General features: G+C 39.5%; 1 long non-coding RNA gene across 1 annotated transcript in view; it reads right to left on the reverse strand.

The window, feature by feature from the left end:
• LOC134739191 (uncharacterized) overlaps positions 1 to 19,030 on the reverse strand; it is a 172,376-nt gene that overhangs the window by 52,348 nt on the left and 100,998 nt on the right. Inside the window, exon 3 of the long non-coding RNA XR_010125771.1 lies at positions 8,807 to 8,915. This is a non-coding gene — a long non-coding RNA (uncharacterized LOC134739191). The remainder of the gene's footprint in view (positions 1 to 8,806; positions 8,916 to 19,030) is intronic.

The raw sequence follows: 19,030 nt of genomic DNA on the forward strand, positions 1-19,030 counted from the left end.
CATTCCTTAATACCTGATAGGAAACCCACTTGATCATGGTGGATTATCCTTTTGATATGCTATTGGATTCAGGGTTTTTGTTTTTGTATTTTGTTGAAGATTTTGTTATCTATATTTATCAGGGATGTTGTTCTCTTTTTTTCTTTTTTTGTTATGTCCTTTTTTGGTTTTGGTATCAGGGCGATACTGGCTTCATAGAATGACTTAGAAAGGATTCCCTCTTTCTCTATCTTTTGGAATAGTGTCAATAGGATTGCTACCAACTCTTCTTTGAATGTCTGATAGAATTCAGCTGTGAATTCATCTGGTCCTGGACTGTTTTTTGTTGCTGGCAATTTTATATTACCATTTCAATCTCGCCATTTGTTATTTGTCTGTCTAAGGCAGGGAAATGGGGCCTGGAGGCAGGGAACATAAGGCCAATCCACAATGACTTCCTAGAACTAAATAGAATGAAAGCACTTCAGCAATGACAGGAATATGAATGGCTTTGTAACTTCACTTCATCCTCTCCATTCATGCCATTTACACTTTGTAACTTCACATTCATCCTCTCCATTTACATAGATCACACACACCAAGTAACATCCTCTCAATTTATAATAGGATGCATTCTGAGTAAATGATCTGTGACTTCACTTCATTCTCTTCATTTATATAGAATATACACCAAGTAACCAATGGGAAACCTCTAGAGTATTGAAACCCCAGAAAATTCTGTAAGTGGGGCTCTTGAGCCCCCCTACACTCAGGTCGCTCCCACACTGTGGAGTGTACTTTCATTCTCAGTAAATCCCTGCTTTTGCTTTCCTCGTTTTGTTTGTGCATTTTGACCAATTCCTCATTCGAGATGCCAAGAACCTGGACACCTTCTACCAGTAACATGTTCAGAGTTTCTATTTATTCTTGGTTTAATCTAGGATGGTTGTATATTTCCAGTAATTTATCCATCATTTCTAGGTTTTCTAGTTTACGCACCTAAATGCATTCATAGTAGCCTTGAATGATCTCTTGCATTTCTGTAGTATCAGTCATAATATCTCCTGTTTTCTTTCTAATTGAGCTCATTTGGATCTTCTCTCTTCTTTTCTTGGTTAATCTCACTAACAGTCTATCAATTTTATTTATCTTTTCAAAGAACCAGCTTTTTGTTAAATTTATCTTTCGTATTTTTTTTTGTTTGTTTCTGTTTCATTTAGTTCTGCTCTGATCATTGTTATTTCTTTTCTTCTGTTGGGTTTGGATTTGGTTTATTCTTGTTTCTCTAGTTTCTTGAGGTGTGTTCTTAGATTGTCTATTTGTACTTTTTCAGACTTTTTGATGTAGGCATTTAAGGGTTTGAACTTTCCTGTTAGCACTGGCTTTGCTGTATTTCAGAGGTTTTGTTAAGTTCTGTCACTATTTACTTTCAGTTCAAATAATTTTTTAATTTCCATCTTAATTTCATTGTTGAGCCAATGATCATTCAGAAGCAGGTTATTTAATTTCCATGTATTTGCATAGTTTTAAGCATTTCTTTTGGAGTTGACTTCCAATTTTATTCCTCTGTGGTCTGAGAGAGTACTTGATATAATTTCAATTTTCTTAAATTTGTTGAGACTTGTTTTGTGGCCTATCATATAGTCTATCTTGAAGAATGTTGCATGTGTTGATGAATAGAATGTATAGACTGCAGTTGTTGGGCAGAATGTTCTGAAACAAAAAATCCATTGTTTTGTTGTTGACTTTCTGTCTTGATGACCTATCTACTGCCTCCAATGGAGTATTGAAGTCCCCCACTATTATTGTGTTTCTGTCTATCTCATTTCTTAAGTCTAGTAGTAATCGTTTTATAAATCTGGGAGCTCCAGTGTTAGGTACGTATATATTTAGGATTGTGATATTTTCCTATTGGACAAGTCCTTTTATCATTATATAATGTCCCTCTTTGTGTTTTTTAACTGCTGTTGCTTTAAAGTTTGTTTTGTCTGATATACGAATAGCTACTCCTGCTCACTTCTGGCATCTATTTGCATGGAATATCTTTTTCCACCTCTTTATCTTAAGTTAAGTGAGACATTATGTGTTAGATGAGTCTCTTGAAGGCAGCAGTTACTTGGTTGGTGAATTCTTATCCGTTCTGCCATTCAGTATCTTTTAAGTTGAGCATTTAGGCCATTTCCCTTCAATGTTAGTATTCAGATGTGAATTACTATTCTATTCATCATGCTATTTGTTGCCTGAATACCTTGGTTGTGTGTGTGTGTGTGTGTGTGTGTGTGTGTGTGTGTGTGTGTGTTTCTTTTATTGGCCCGGTGATATTTATGCTTTAAGGAGGTTCTATTTTGCTGTATTTCAAGGATTTGTGTCAAGATTTAGAGCTCCTTTTAGCAGTTCTTATAGTGCTGACTTGGTTGTGGTAAATTCTCTTAGCATTTGTTTGTCTAAAAAATACTGTATCTTTCCTTCATTTATAAAGCTTAGTTTCACTGGATACAAAATTCTTGGCTGAAAATAGGAGGCTAAAGATAGGGCCCCAATCCCTTCTAGTTTGTAAGGTTTCTGCCAAGAAATTTGCTGTTAATCTGATAGGTTTTCCCTTATAGGTTGCCTGGTGCCTTTGCCTCTAGCTCTTAAGATTCTTTCCTTCATCTTGACTTTAGATAACCTGATGACTATGTGCCTAGGTGATCTTTTTGTGATAAATTTCCCAGGTGTTCTCTGAGCTTCTTGTATTTTGATGTCTGGATATCTAGCAAGGTCAGGGAAGTCTTCCTCAATTATTTCCTCAAATATGTTTTCCAAACTTTTAGATTTCTCTTCTTCTTCAGGAACACCAATTATTCTTAGGTTTCATCATTTAACATATTCCCAGACTTCTTGGAGGCTTTGTTCTTTTTTTATTCTTTTTTCTTCAACTTTGTTGGATTGGGTTAATTTGAAAACCTTGTCTTTGAGCTCTGGAGTTCTTTCTTCTGCTTATTCGATTCTATTAGTGAGACTTTCCAGTGTATTTTGCATTTCTCTAAGTGTGTCCTTCATTTCCAGAAGCTGTGATTGTTTTTTATTTATTCTATTTATTTCACTGAAGATTTTTCCCTTCATATCTTGTATCTTTTTATTTCATTAAATTGGACTTCACCTTTCTCTGATGCTGCCTTGATTAGCTTAATAATTGACTTTCTGAATTCTTTTTCTGGCATTTAGGGATTTCTTCTTGGTTTGGATCCATTGCTGCTGACCTACTGTAATCTCTTGGGAGTGTTAAAGAATCTTGCTTTGTAATATTACCAGAATTTCTCTTCTTGTTCCTTCTCATTTGAACAGACTATTTCAGAAGGAAGATCTGGGGCTCAAGGCTGCTGTTCAGATTCTTTTGTCCCACGTGGTGCTCCCTTGATGTAGTTCTCTCTTCCTTCCCCTAGGGATGGGGCTTCCTGAGAGCCAAACTACAGTGACTGTTATTTTTCTTCTGGATTCAGCCACCAAGCAGAGCTACTGGGCTCCAGGCTGGTACTGGGGAGTGTCTGCACAGAGTCCTGTGATGTGAACTGTCTTCAGGTCTCTCAGCCATGGATACCAGCACCTGCTCCAATGGAGGTGGTAGGGGACTGAAATGGAATCTGTGAGGGTCCTTAGTTGTAATTTTGTTTATTGCACTAGTTTTGCATTGGTTGGCCTCCAGCCAGGAGGTGGTGCTTTCAAGAGAGCATCAGCTGCTGTGATATAGGGAGAATCAGGTGATGGGCAGAGCCCTAGAGCTCCGATGAGACTGTGTCCCTTGTTTTTGGCTACCGTGGGAGATAGAGAAGGACCCTCAAGTTGGGGCAGGGTTATGTATATCTGAGCTCACTCTACTTGGGTGGAGCTTGCTGCAGCTGCTGTGGGGAATGTGGGTGTGGTCTTCAGGCCAACGTTATGTTCCCAGGGAGACTATGGCTGCCTTTGCTGTGTCATGCAGGTTGACAGGGAAGTAGGGGGAGCCAGCAGTTACCAGCCTCATCTAGCTCCCACACAGCCCAAGAGGCTGGTCTCATTCCCACCATGCCCCACCAACAGCACCAAGTTCATTTCCAGGCAGCTAGTGAGCAGGGCTGAGAACTTGCCCCAGGCTACCAGCCTCCCAGCTGAGAAAGCAAGCAGGTCTGTCAGGTTTCAAGCCTCCCCTCCTGCCATGGCTTCTGTGCTATGTCTGCTCTCTTGATTCACCCTTTCCCCTAGTTTCTATCCAGGAAACTTCACATTCAATCAAAACTGTTACCAAGTTCAGCTGGAAGTTTCTCTCTATGGTCTGTTCTTAGTTCTTCTGGCAGCCCTCCCCAGTGACCTCTGTGAGACAAAGTCAGAAATGGCTTCCCTGGGGATGGCTCTTTCTGCTGCTTCTTCTACCCCCGTATTTCACTTGGCTCTCTAAAATTGTCTCAGCTCCAGGTAAGGTCAAATCGTTTTCTTGTGATCTGGATCTTCAGGTTCCCCAGTGAAGGTGTGTGCTCAGGGGTAGATAATCCGCCTTTCACACTTTGAGAACTCACAGTTTTCGGGCTGTCTCCCAAGGCCTGCAGGAGCAACCTGCTTCCTTCACAGGTCTGTGGATTCTCTCAGCTTTCCTGGTATGTTCCTGGGATAGTTCTTGAAACAAAAGTTTACGATATGAGTCTCCACACATTGCTCTGTCCATCCAAGTGGGAGCTACAAGTTAGCCCTGCCTCCTGTCTGCCATTTTCCTTCTGTTTAGTATAGTGTTATTTAAAAGTGAACTTGGATTAGTTGTAAACAGATACTGTAAATTCTAGGCAATCACTAAAAAATGGAAACAGAACTACACTGACATGCTAAAAAGAAAAAAATATTGGAATCATATAAAATGCTCAATTAACCCTTTTCTTGTTTAGGAAAAAAAATGTGCAGCTCACTGCCAGCTCTCACTTTATTTTATATAAATGTGCTCTTTGAGGCTGATGCAAATATGACTGATTTTCAATGTGAAAATAAAATATAAAAACTGTTCTTGGAGTTATTTCTAAACAGAACTTACATCAGATTGTCTAAATTATCAGAATCGTCTATCTCAGAAAAATAACATTTATCAAATGAATCTTTGGCCAATAATTGCTCAAGAACAATATTAACATCATGTATGGGAATGCTACATTTTCTAGAATCTGACATTGTCAACAATAGAGAATTACTACATTTTGTAAATGGAAATACCACTACTAAAACCAAAATGCTATAAGTAATGTATTTTGTTTCCAAAGTTGATATACTACAGTGATGCAAAAATAATAATAAAAGTGAGATATTTCAAGGCAAGGTTATCAGGTTAAATAAATACTGCAGCCACAAGCACCACCAACAAGTATTCTCAGGGCAAATGGGAAAAGGGTTAAAACCACAAAAGACAGGAAGACAGTGAAAGACAAAAATAAGAGTAAAGTAAGACACCAAATAGAAAACAGTAACAAATATGTTAGATATTAATCCAACTATATCAGTAATCACTTTGAACATCCATGGTCTAAATGCACCAATTAAAAGACAGAGATTGTCAGAATGGATCAAAAAACAAGACCAAATTATATGTTGTCTACAAGAAACTCACTTGAAATATAAAGAAACATATAGATTAAAAGTAAATGGATGGCTGGGCACAGTGGCTCATGCCTGTAATCCCAACACTTTGGGAGGCTGAGACAGGAGAATTGCTTGAGCACAGGAATTTGAAAACAGCCTGGCAAACATGGCAAGACCTAGCCTCTACAAAAAATTAGCTGGGTGTGGTAGTGTGTGCCTGTGGTCCCAACTACTCTAAAGCCAGAGGCAGGAGGATCACTTGAACTCAGGAATTCAAGGCTGCCATGAGCTATGATTGTTCTACTGTACTCCAGCTTGCATGACAGAGTGAGATGCTGTCTCGAAAGAAAAAGTAAATAAATGAAGAAATATATACCATGCTAACACTAATCAGAAGAAAGCTATATTAATTTCAGAAAGTGAACTTCAGAGCAAGGAAAATTATCAGGATAAAAAGGGGCACTGCATAATGGTAAAGGGCCAATTATCCAAGAAGACACAACAATTCTCAACATGTATGACCTAACAACAGAGCATCAAAATATGTGAGGCAAAACTGATAGAACTGCAAGAATAAAGAGATGAATCCATTATTATTAGAGATTTTAACAAACCTGTATCAGGAATGGTCAGGACCAGGCACAGTGGCTCACACCTGTAATCCCAGCACTTTGGGAGGTCAAGGTGAGAAGACTGCTTGAGCCCAGGAGTTTGAGACCAGCTTAGGCAATATGGCAAGACCCCATCTCTACAAAAAATTTAAAACTTAGGTAGGCATGGTGGTGTGCACCTATAATCCCAGCTACTCAGTGGGCTGAGGTGGTGAGCTGTGATTTCACCACTGTACTCCAGTCTGGGTGACAGAGCAAGACCTTGTAACAAAAATATTTAAAAAGGAAGTTGGGTGTGGTGGCTCATGCCTGTAGTCCCAGCACTTTGGAAGACCGAGGTGGGCAGATCACAAGATCAGGAGTTCGAGACCAGCCTGGCCAACATGGTGAAACCCCATTTCTATTAAAAATACAAAAATTAGCCCGGCATGGTGGCACACACCTGTAATCCCAGCTATTCAGGAAGCTGAGGCAGGAGAATTGCTTGAACCTGAGAGGCAGAGATTGCAGTGAGCTGAGATCACACCACTGCACTCCAGTCTGGACAACAGAGCAACACTCTGTATTGGGGAAAAAAAAACAGAAATGGTCAGATTCAGCAGGTGAAAAATTAGTAAGGACATAGTTGAACTCAGCTACACCATTAGTCAATAGGATATAATGGATATCTATAGACTATTTCATCCAACAACATCAGCAGCACATTCTTCCAAGTTCATATGGAACATTAATCAAGACACACTATATTCTAAGTCATAAAGTACACTTTAACAAATTTAAAAAAATAAAAATTATGCAATGCCTGCCCTTTGACCACAATGGAATTGAATAAGAAATCAATAACAGAAAGGTATTTTAGAATGTAAAATACTAAATACTAAAATACTTGGAGATTAAATAACACACTTCTAAATAACACGTGGGTCAAAGAAGAGATCTCAAGAGAAATTTAAAAATATTTTAACCAAATGAAAATGAAAACATTTATCAAAATTTCTGAGATGTTGCAAAAGCAATGCTTACAGAGAATTTATAGCATTGATTGCACATATAAAGAAGAGTAAAGATCTAAAATTAATCATTTAAGCTTCCACCTTAGAAAAGTACAAACAAAGGTCAAATTAAATCTAAAGTAAGAGGAAGAAAAGAAATAATAAAAATTAGAGCATAAATCAATACAATTGAAAACAGGATTCCAATAGAAAAGAATCAACCAAACCAAAAGCTGTTTTTTTAAGATCAATAAAATTGATAAGCCTCTAGTCAGGCTGAGGAACTAAAAGAAAGAACAAAATTACTCATATCACAAATGAAAAAGGGACTTCACTACAGATCCTGTGGAAATTAAAAAGATATGCAAGGAATACTACGCACAGCTCTATGCTCACAAATTTGATAGCCCAGATGAAATGAATCAATTCCTTGAGAAACACAATCTACCAAAACTCACACAAGAAGAAATAGACAATTCAAATAGGTCTATATATACTAAAGAAATTGAATCAAAAATTAATAAGCTTTCAAAACAGAAAGTACCAGGCCCAGATGTATTCACTTGTGAATCCTCCCAAACATTTAAGGAATATCTTATGCCAATTATCTACAATCTCTTCCAGAAGATAGAAAGAAGAGGGAATATTTCCTAACTCATTTGAGAGGGCCAGTATTACCATAATACCAAAACCAGAAAAGGTATTATTAGAGAAAAAAACATGTCAGACCAATATCTCTCATGAAAATAGATGCAATAATCCTCAACAAAATATTAGTAAATTAAATCTAACAATGTATAAAAAGAATTATACACCATGACCAAGTGGTATTTATCCCAAGTACACAAAGCTGTTTCAGCATTCAAAAATCAATTAATGTACTCTATCACATGAATAGGCTAAAAACGAAAAGTCACATGAACATACAACTAAATGCAAAATAAAGCATTTCACAAAATCCAATATTCATCCATGATTTAAAAAAAGAAACCCTCAGTAAACTAGGAACAGAGGAGAATTTCCTCAATTGATGAAGAGTATCTACAAAAATCCACAGTCAATTTCAAACTTAATGGAGAGAAACTGGAAGCTTCCACACTAAGATTAAAAAAACAAGGCAGGGTTGTCCCCTGTCACTACTGATTTTCAACACTGTACTGGAAGTACTAGAAAATGCAATAAGACAAGAAAAGAAAGCAAAGAGTATACAGATGAGGAAAAAAGAAAACGTCCTTTGTTCACAGATGACATGATTGTCTATGCAGAATAGCCTAAAGAACCAATAACAAAAAACCCCTGGAACTATAAGTGATTATAGTAAGGTTGCAGGATATGAGGTTAATATGCAAAGTCAATCACTTTTCTATATCCCAGCAATGAACAAGTGTGATTTAAAATTTAAAACATAATATCATTTACATTAGCACCCCCAAAATTAAAATACTTAGGTATAAATCTAACAAAATATAAACAATGTCTATATGAGGGAAACTATAAATCTCTGCTGAATGAAAGTAAACAAGAACTAAATAAATGGAAATATATTTCATGTTCATGGATAGGAAGACTCCATATTGTTGTATTAGTAAATTCAGGCTACTATAACAAATTACCATAGACTGGGTGGTTAAAAAAACATATAATGCTCACAGTTCTGGAGGCTGAGAAGTCCAAGATCAAGGTGTCAGCAGACCCAGTGTCTTATGAGAGCCCACTTTCTGGTTTGCAGATTGATGTCTTCTGGTTGTGTCCTTATATGCTGGAGAGCAGAGACAGGAAGCAATCACTCATGTCTTTTCTCATAAGGGCACTAATCCCACTTCTGAAGGCTCTACCCTCAGACCTAATTACCTCCCAAAGTCTCCACCTTCTAAAACTACCATACTGGGGTTAGGATTTCAACATATGAATTCTGGGGGCACACAACCAAACCAAAAAAATTATCAAGATGTCTGTTCTTCCCAGCTTGATCTATAAATTCAATGCAATCCCAATCAAAATCCCAGTAAGTTATTTTGCGAACCTTGACAAACTGATTCTAAAGTTTATATGGAGAGGCAAAAAAAAGAAAGAAAAGAAAAAACAGAATAGCCACACAATACTGGAGAAGAACAAAGTTGAAGAACTGAAACTACCCAACCTCAAGACTTATTGTAAAAGCAACAGTAATCAAGACAGTGTGGAACTGGTGAAAGAATAGACAAATAGATCAATGGAACAAAATAGAGAGCCCATAAATAAGTCCACATAGTCAACTGATCTTTGACAAAGGAACAAAGGAAATAAAATAAAAAATATAATCTTTTCAACAAACTGTACTGCAACAAATGGACATCCACATGCAAAAAAAAATTAATCTAGACACAGAGCTTATGTCCTTCACAAAAGTTAACTCAAAATAGATCATAGACTTAAAGTAAAACACAAAACTATAAAACCCCTAGAGGATAATGTACCAGATCCTTTACTAAGGCATTATTTATAATACTGAAATATTCAAGGCAAACTGAATGAACATAAGGATTGATAAAATACTGTACAATTATGAAAATCATGTTAATAATATTGAATGACATATTTAAATGCTTAAAATATATTGTTAAATGGAAAATATACATTATAAAAGAATATTTATAGAAGGTCCAATTTTAAAAAACAAATATCTATTATCTTTATAGACCTAGTATCTTTGATCTTTGTAGGAGTCATGTTAGAGATTGCAAATGATTTTTATTTTTCTGTATTATCTAAATTTAGTAAAATATTATAAACTCTAATTATTTACATAGAAAATAATTACATAGGAGAAAATCTAGACATGACCTTGAGTTACATAGTAACTTGTTAGATACAACACCAAAAGCACAATCCACGAAAGAAAGAATTGATAAGCTGGACTTCATTAAAATCAAAAATGTTATGTGAAAGACAGTTAAGAGAATGAGAAGACAACAGATTGGGAGAAAATATTTGTTAAACAAATACCTGATAGAGAACTATAATCCCAAATATACAAAGAACTCTTAAAAATCAATAATAAGAACACAAACAACCCAATTTAAAAAATGGGTCAGAGACCTTAACAAACACCTCACCAAAGAAAATACACAGATGGCAAACAAGCATGTTGAAGAGAGGATTCACATCATATGTCATCAGGGAAATGCAAATTAAAGCAACAATGACATACTACTCACACCTATTAAACTGGCCAAATCCCAAACACTGACAACACCAAATGCTGATGAGGATACAAATAAACTCACTTATTGCTGGTGGGAATGCAAAATAGGACAACCACCCTGGAAGACAGTTTGGCATTTTCTAATAAGTAAATATACTCTTAGCATATGATTCAGCAATGGTGCTCCTTGGTATTACCCAAAAGAATTGAAAACTTATGTCCACACAAAAACCTGCACATGAATGTTTATGGCAGTTTTATTCATAAATGCCACAATTTAGAAGCAACCAAGATAGCCTTCAGTAGGAGAGTGGATGAATAAACCATGGTACTTCCAGACAATAAAATGTTATTCAGCACTAAAAAGAAATGAACTATCAAGCCATGAAAAGATCTGGAGTAAACTTAAATGCATATTATTAAGTGAAAGAAGCCAATCTGAAAAGGCTACACACTGTATGATTCCAACTATATAACATGGTAGAAAAGACAAAATTATGAAGACAATAAAATGATCAGTGGTTGCCAGGGGTTGGAAGTGGGGGGAGAGGGAGGGATGAACTGGCAGAACACAGAAAATTTTTAGGGAAGTGAAACTACTCTGTATGATACTATAATGGTGAAACACGTCATTACATATTTGTCCAAACCCATAGAATATACTGATACAGGATAGGCGAGCTTCAAATTGGGGCTTAGCCTACAAGGGTTCTTGGCTTTGCCTGGGAAAGAATTCAAGGGCAAGCTGGTGACAGGGTAGAAAAAAAAAACAGCTTTATTGAAGCAGCAGTGTTATAGCTCTGGCATTACAGCTCTGTGACTGCTCCTGCAAAGCAGGTATATTCCATAGGCAGCTGCTACTCAGAGTAGCAGCTTGGGGCAGCTATGCAGTCATATTTATACCTACTTTTTAATTACATATACATTGAGAAATGGTTTATGCAAAAATTTCTAGGAAAAGGATAGTAACTTCTGGGTTGTCAGGTCATTGCCATGGAAAGGGGCAGTAACTCCCAGATGTTGCCATAGCAATGGTAAACTAATATGGCATACCAGTGGGCATGTCTTATGGAAAGCTGCTTTTGCCCAGTCCCTGTTTTAGCTAGTCCCCAGTTTGGTCCAGTGTCCAATCCTCACCTCTGGAGTCAAGACCCAACTCCTACCTCAGTACAAAACCAAGAATAAACCCTAATGTAAACTATAAACTTTATGTGATAACAATGTAGCAATATGGGTTCTTCAGTTGTAGCAAATGTACCACTCTGGTGGGGACTATCGGTAATGGGGGAAGCCGTGCATGTCAGTGGGGGCAGGGGGCATATGGGAAATGTCTGTACCCTCTGTTCAATTTTGCTATGAACCTAAAACTGCTCTAAAAAATAAAGCCTATTTTTTAAAAAGAGGCAGTGGGTGTGATGAAAGTGGATGTTGCTAGAAAAGAGCAACTGAGAGATTTCTTTCCTTGTAGTGATTGACTGTACATTGTCCATATCCTGGTTGTAATAGTGTACTGTATTTTTGCAAGATGTACCCATTGGGGGAAACTGGGTAAAATGTACACAAGGGCCCTCTGTATTATTTCTTACATCAGTATATGAATCTAAAATTATGTCAAAATGAAAATTTTAACTTAAAAAATGGACTACTAATACTACTAATACTCTTAACAACATGAGTGAATCTCTAAATGATCATGGTGAGTGAAAGAAGCCTAGCACAAAAGAATACACACTGGATGATTCCATTTTCATAAAATGCAACTTATTTTAGTTTAAGTTTCAGAAAATACAAACCATTTATAGTGACCAAAAAAAAAAAAAGAGACAGTGGTTGTGTGGGCCCAGAGGTAAGGTGGGATGGAATGCAAAGAGGCAAAAAAAATGATGCAAGTGGCTTTCGTCTTGATCGTGATGCTGGTTTTATAAGTGCAAATAACTGACGAAACTCATTGAATTGTATGCTTTAAATAGATGTGGTTTATCTCACAGAAATTATTTCTCAATAAAGTTGATAAGCAAAAGAAGTAACTTCACGGTCCTGAAACCAAGGTCTGCAGGTAACGACATTATATAAATGTAAAGCCCTCAGCCCAGTCAGGGAGGACTTGTTATGGCACACCAGTGTTTTAAGAGCAAAAGTACTAATTAATCAACAAACTTTTTAATTTCAATTTTTATTTTTAGTTCTGGGGTGCACATGCAGGACGTGCAGGTTTGTTACATAGTTAGACATGTGCCATGGTGGTTTGCTGCACCTATCAACCCATCACCTAGGTATTAAGACCAGCATGCATTAGTTATTTTTCCTAATGGTCTCCCTCCCCACAATAGGCCCCAGTATGTGTTGTTCCCCTCCCTGTGTGTATGTATTCTCATTGTTCAGCTCCCACTTATAAGTGAGAACATGGAGTGTTTGGTTTTCTGTTCCTGTATTAGTTTGCTGAGGATAATGGCTTCTAGTTTCATCCATGTCCATGCAAAGGACATGGTCTCATTCGTTTTTATGGCTACGTAGTATTCCATGGTATATATGTACCACATTTTCTTTATCCAGTCTATCGTTGATGGACATTTGGGTTGGTTCCATGTCTTTGCTATTGTGAATAGTGCTGCAGTGAATATATGTGTGCACATATCTTTGTAATAGAATGATTTATATTCTTTATATACTGTATTACCCAGTAATGGGATTGCTGGGTCAAATAGTACTTCTAGTTCTAGATCTTTGAGGAATCGCCACACGGTCTTCCACAATGGTTGAACTAATTTACATTCCCACTGACAGCGTAAAAGCGTTTCTTTTTCTCTGTGACAAACATTTTAAAATTCCCTTTACATACGAAAAACACACATGGACCTCTATACAGTAAAGAATACAGCACAGTCCTTGAAGACATGGAAATCATCATCTGATTAGAGAGATGTAGCACACTTGAGGAATGGAGACTCTGCCAGGCAGGGAACAACTGTGAGCCCAAAACACCTCAGGGAGGAGAGAGAAGCAGGAGCAGGAGCCCAGAGGCAGGCCCAGGGAGGACAGGAGAAGTGAGCCAGAGGTGGTTTCCATTTGCAGAGACAGAAAAGGAAAAAGCGAAGAATCCTCCTTCCCGTTAATGTGAGTATCACCACACGTGCTATCCTCACCTCTACCTAAAACATCAGTCATGTTTGCTTCCTCCTTCAGCCCCTACCCAGTCATATATGGAGTCCTGGCAGATCGCCTCATTCTAATGTCTCTGGCACCTCTCTCATTCTTTCTCTTCTCACTGCCACTTCCCCAGGTCACAGCCTTATTGTGTGCCTGAACCATGGCAGAGCCTCCTACCCTGTCTCCTTAGCACTAGGTCCTCACATTTCTGTGCATAATAACTGTTTTCGGTTGGGCTTCCTAGAAGCAGAACCTAAGATGGGGCTTCTTGTTCAAGTGATTTACTGGGGAATGCCCTCAAAGAAGGGAGATAAGGAAAGAAGGGGTTGAGGGGGAGAGGAAAAAAACTAAGCCAAAGTGTGGTCTGAGTTTGATCCCTCAGCTAAGTTCAGTGGCACTAATTGTACCAAAGCTGGTCCCACTTTGAGACCAGGTAAATTACCTCCCTGTGACTATCAGCCATTGACTGGGTGGTGGGTTGGGGGTAAGAAATGGCATTTATCAGGCAGGGCAGCTCAATCTGTCCAATGACATTTAAAAAAAAAAAGGGTGGGGAGCGCCAGGTGCGGTGGGGAGCGCCTGTAATCCCAGCACTTTGGGAGGCCGAAGCGGGAGGATCACGAGGTCAGGAGAAGGAGACCATCCTGGCTAACACGGTGAAATCCCGTCTCTACCAAAAAATACAAAAAAAAAAAAAAAAAAAAATTAGCCAGGCACAGTGGCGGGCGCCTGTAGTCCCAGCTACTCAGGAGCCTGAGGCAGGAGAATGGCGTGAAGCCGGTAGGCGGAGCTTGCGGTGAGCTGAGATAGAGCCACTGCACTCCAGCCCGGGCGACAGAGCGAGACTCTGTCTCAAAAAAAAAAAAAAAAAAAAAAAAAGGAGGGGGCGGCAGACACCTCTGAGCTGTTTGCAGCAAAACTTCACAGCAGCTGGGAGATGGGGACACCAACTTAAAAAAGGGATTTGGGAAGGGCATCAACAACATCCGCTACAATGGCCTTCCCAACAAGCATACCTGATTGCATCACATCTTTGATTAAAACTGTCAGATGATTCCAACTGCACTGAGCTGAGGTAGGAGGTGCATAGACCAAATTTTCTCCATCTAAATGTAAGACCACCACGACAATCAGATCCAAGTCAAATCAGCCCTTCCTAATGTCTCTCTGCCCCTCCCACTTACTCTTCCTCTCCTTCTCATCCACAGGGATGAAGTAGGCTATTGAGTACAACAATCACCCAGATAATTCCCTTTCCTAATTCATTTATTTTAGAGTGTTAGAGGTGGCATGCTCCAGATTGCCTGTTATAGGTTGATCAAACAAAGCTGACAAGAGCATCCCCTCCTCTGTCACTTTGGCTCTGAAGATGCTGTCACTGAGGCCGTTTTCTTGCCTCCAGCTCTGAGGGGCTTAGAGAAGGTGACCTAGCACGTGGGTAGACTGTCAGGCTGCCAAGCGTGACATCCCAGCCCAATGCTCTTTTATCCCACATGTTTAATTGGGCTTCTTCATGATCACAGTCTTCTTAGGAAGGCAAGAGTTAATGCAGTCTGTGGAAATTAGAAGGTGCTGTCAGCTCTGTCTCTGGGGGTTTCAGGACCATGTCAACATGCTAATATCAGATGAAGACACAGCCTCACACGGGGATGTCAGACTAGAAGCAGAGACAGTGTCAACCAAGCAGAGCTACCATAAAGATGACAGCACGCTACACACAAAAGTGTCTGCGCCCTGTGTCAGGACGAAAGACCTATCCCCAGGGAGTGACAGGGTCCACTGGGAGGGTGGAAGAGAAAGGCTTCTTTGTGCAGCTTCAGGGTAGAGAGAAGGAAGGCTAGGAGGGGGCCATAGAGGGCAGAATGCACCTGATGATATATTCATAGGGTGGAAGACACCAGAGCCAAACAGGTAGGATGGCTAGCAGAAAGAAATGCCAGGAGCCACGAGGTGGTGCAAGGTGGGAAGGGGCTTTGAAGGAAAGAAAGAAGTCTTTGATGGCATCCAGAATCTTTGAAGGGGGAGATATTTACCACTGCTCTTTTTCCATCACCTAGCACAGTGCCTAGTATCCGGAAGACAGTGTAAATGAATAAATTCATAGAAAGTGCTGGAAATACAGATAAAGGCGTGGCTGCCATAAGTTATCCTGCTGAGAGCCAACCCCACTTATTACACCACTTGCAGGAGAAAATTCTGCTCCAAACAAGGCAGAATCAGGCTGTCACTCCCCTAAACCATCAGGCCTGTTCTGAGTCAGAGCCTAGGCCAGCTGCTGGGGGTCCTGTAGGCTGACTCCTACCTCCCTTAATGAGGTGTGTTTGCTAAAGGGAAGCAGCTAATTGCATAATGTTTTATTAATCCTTTCTCTATAAAATATTAATTGTGAGCCTTCACAAATACAAAGATCTGTCTGCTTTTTAATGGCATGGGCTGTGGTCTCTCCAGATAAATAGTTGAAGGTTTTCTGTTGAGGGACCAAGATGACAAGCATGATACCAGATCCTGTGAAAGAAAGAGCAGCTGACAGCCCAAAATACACCAGCACGTCAAAAATGCCTCCCTTAGTTAGCTGCTCTGCCCAGAAGCCAAGAATATAAACATCAAATGTTTTATTTTATCCAACTATACCTGTGATTCTCAAACTTTAATGTGCTTACGAATCACTAGGGGATTCTGTTCAAATGCAGATGCTGACTCAGCAGGTCTGGGCTGAGGGCAGAGATTCTGCTTTTCTGACAAGCCAAGGCTGCTGGTTTGCAGACCATACTAGCAGTAGCAAGAAAATCTGCTTTGTGGGATCCACTGTTCTCCCTTGTGGCTCTGTAAACATGATCTTTGTCCTATTCCATAACTTTCTAACACTTTCAGGTTCTACTCATTCAGGAAGTCAAACTTGTTCCTGTCCATTATTGAAAAAACTTCATTCAAATTTTTGGAACAATTCTTTTTCTCCAGTGCAAGCTAGAGTTGCCTTTTAGATTAAGGAGGGAGTATGTAGTCTTGTCCTGAGATACAACCCTACCTTAAGTGCATCTCATCAGGGGTTTGGGGACAGGGAAGATAAATGGGGAAGGTAAAGGCTTGTGATCAAAAATCTTAAACAGAAACACAATAGAAATAACACACTTTCCAGGATCAGCCTTTCTCAAATTGATAACGGGAAAAAAACTAGGTCTTAGGGAATGTTGAATTTGTCTGGGAGCCTTCCTGATGCCCAGTGCTTTCATCCTGTTCCTCCCAGCAGAGGCTGTCCTGCACCAAACCCCCACAGAGCCAAGTGGTCACAAGGCTGTATTCTGCACAACTCTGGAGTACCATGGTCTCAATCAGCAGAGCAGCCCTGCTTCACCCTCCTGGAAGCCTGTGCTCTCCTAACACTCACCCTTGTAAAAACCAAAGAGCAAAATTAGTAACAGAATAAGAGCACTAAACTGTATTTCTCAGCTCAGATTTTGTTCCCATAAAAAACAGCAGGCACTTCAGCCTCCCTTCACAGCACCCACCAAGGGTGTCTCACGCATGTGCATGAATAGTGTTCTTGGCCACCAGAGTCAGTCATGTTGTTCCTCTCTGTTCCTGTTCCCCACAGTGCTCCCTGTAAACACAGGGCACAGCAGTTCCCTATGTTCAGTGGAACAGCATTGGAGGTTTTGACTGACACTGTAACCTGGGCACAGACCTGCCAGGAAGAGGTCAAAGGACAATCAAGATTGCAGATCCTGGGGTATTCCTCAATCACCTCAACCAGAAATTTCTTCTCAAAAGATGCATTGCTTATATCTCCATGTACCTACACAGTTGACCCATGAACAACATGGGTTTGAACTGCATGGGTCCACTTATACTCAAAATTTTTTCAATAAAAGTTACACTCGCGTGCCTGCCTCTCCTGCCTCCGCTTCCACTTCCTCCACCTCTTCCCCATCTGCCACCACTGAGACAGCAAGACTAAACCCTCCCGCTACCCTTTCTCCTCCATCTACTCAGCAAGAAGACAACACAGATGACAACCTTTATGATGAGCTGCTTCCACTTAAAGAATAGTAAATATTCTTCCTTATGATTTTCTTAATAATATTTTATTCTCTCAAAATTACTTTATTGTAAGAATACATGAAATACAGCATACAATACATAACATACAAAATATGTGTTGACTGTTTTTTGTTTTTTGTCATTGTGTTTTTGGTTTTTTTGTTTTTGTTTTGAGACAGAGTCTCACTTTGTCACCCAGACTTGAGCACAGTGGCACGATCTCGGCTCACTGCAACCTCCACCTCCCAGGTTCAAGCAATTCTCCTGCTTCAACCTCCCAAGTAGCTAGGACTACAGGTGCACACCACCACTCCCAGCTAATTTTTGTATTTTTAGTAGAGACAGGGTTTCACCATGTTGGCCAGGCCGATCTTGGACTCCTAAGTTCAAGTGATCTACCCACTTTGGCCTCCCAAAGTGCTGGGATCACAGGCATGAGCCACCATGCCCACCTGTTAATTGACTGTTGATGTTACCAGTAAGGCTTCTGGTCAACAGTAGGCTACTAGTAGTTAAGCTTTGGGGGAGTCAAAACTTATACACAGATTTTCAACTGCGCAGGGCATTGGTACCCCTAATCCCCACATAGTTCAAGGGTCAACTGTATATGTATGCCCACACAGACATATATATGTATATATTTGATTAATGTTCTTCTCCCCCACTAGACGATAAACTCTAAAGGAGTGAGATTATTTTTCTTTGGTTCACTATTGTTATTCAGTACCAAGCATATTGCCTGACACAGGGTAGGGCTTAACCAATTCTTGAGTGAATAAACAGATAAGTGAATTTGTTGACTAAGTAACCTTCCACGTTCGGCAAGTCTCATCCACTCTGAACCTCCGTTTCCTCTGGAAAGAGATCAGAGTTTCTATTTCAGATGGTTGCCAGGAAGCTAACCTCTGTCTATAAATGTGCCTAGCATGGGACTTTGTACTGAGTAGACTTTCAAAAAATATTTGTTTCCTGTTGTCTATATAATGACGGCAAAGTGAAATTAATTGCAAATCTTGCATAGTGTTTATTAAATGCTGACTAGGACCTAAACAAGCACTTTTTTCTCTTAGTCTGCACAATTCAGCAAATGTCACCTCCTCTGGGATGCCTTCCCCAGCCACAGCCCCATTCTCAGGCACCATTATTTTTACATCCTCAGTGCTACCTGGGAGCTTGATGAACACCTCTGCTAGAGCACTTATCACATCCTCCTATACCCAGATCTTTATGACTGTGACCTCCCTGAGGACAGGGCCTTATCCTTTGTACCTCTGCAGGCCCGATAACTTGAGCAAATGAATGAATGACTAGATGAATATGGAGTCCCATGCCTCTTCTCTGATCTCTTTTCCACTAACTTTTCAGGTTGAGAAACATGCTTACTCATTTTGAGCAAGGGCTTTGATATACTACAGTCCTGAACTTGAACCTAGGACCAAATCATTACTATTTAAGTGACTTTAGACAGTTTCTTAACCACTCTATACCACCACTTTCTTGTATGT

This window comes from Pongo pygmaeus, chromosome 2 (assembly GCF_028885625.2).
Source record: "Pongo pygmaeus isolate AG05252 chromosome 2, NHGRI_mPonPyg2-v2.0_pri, whole genome shotgun sequence".
NCBI lineage: Eukaryota > Metazoa > Chordata > Mammalia > Primates > Hominidae > Pongo > Pongo pygmaeus.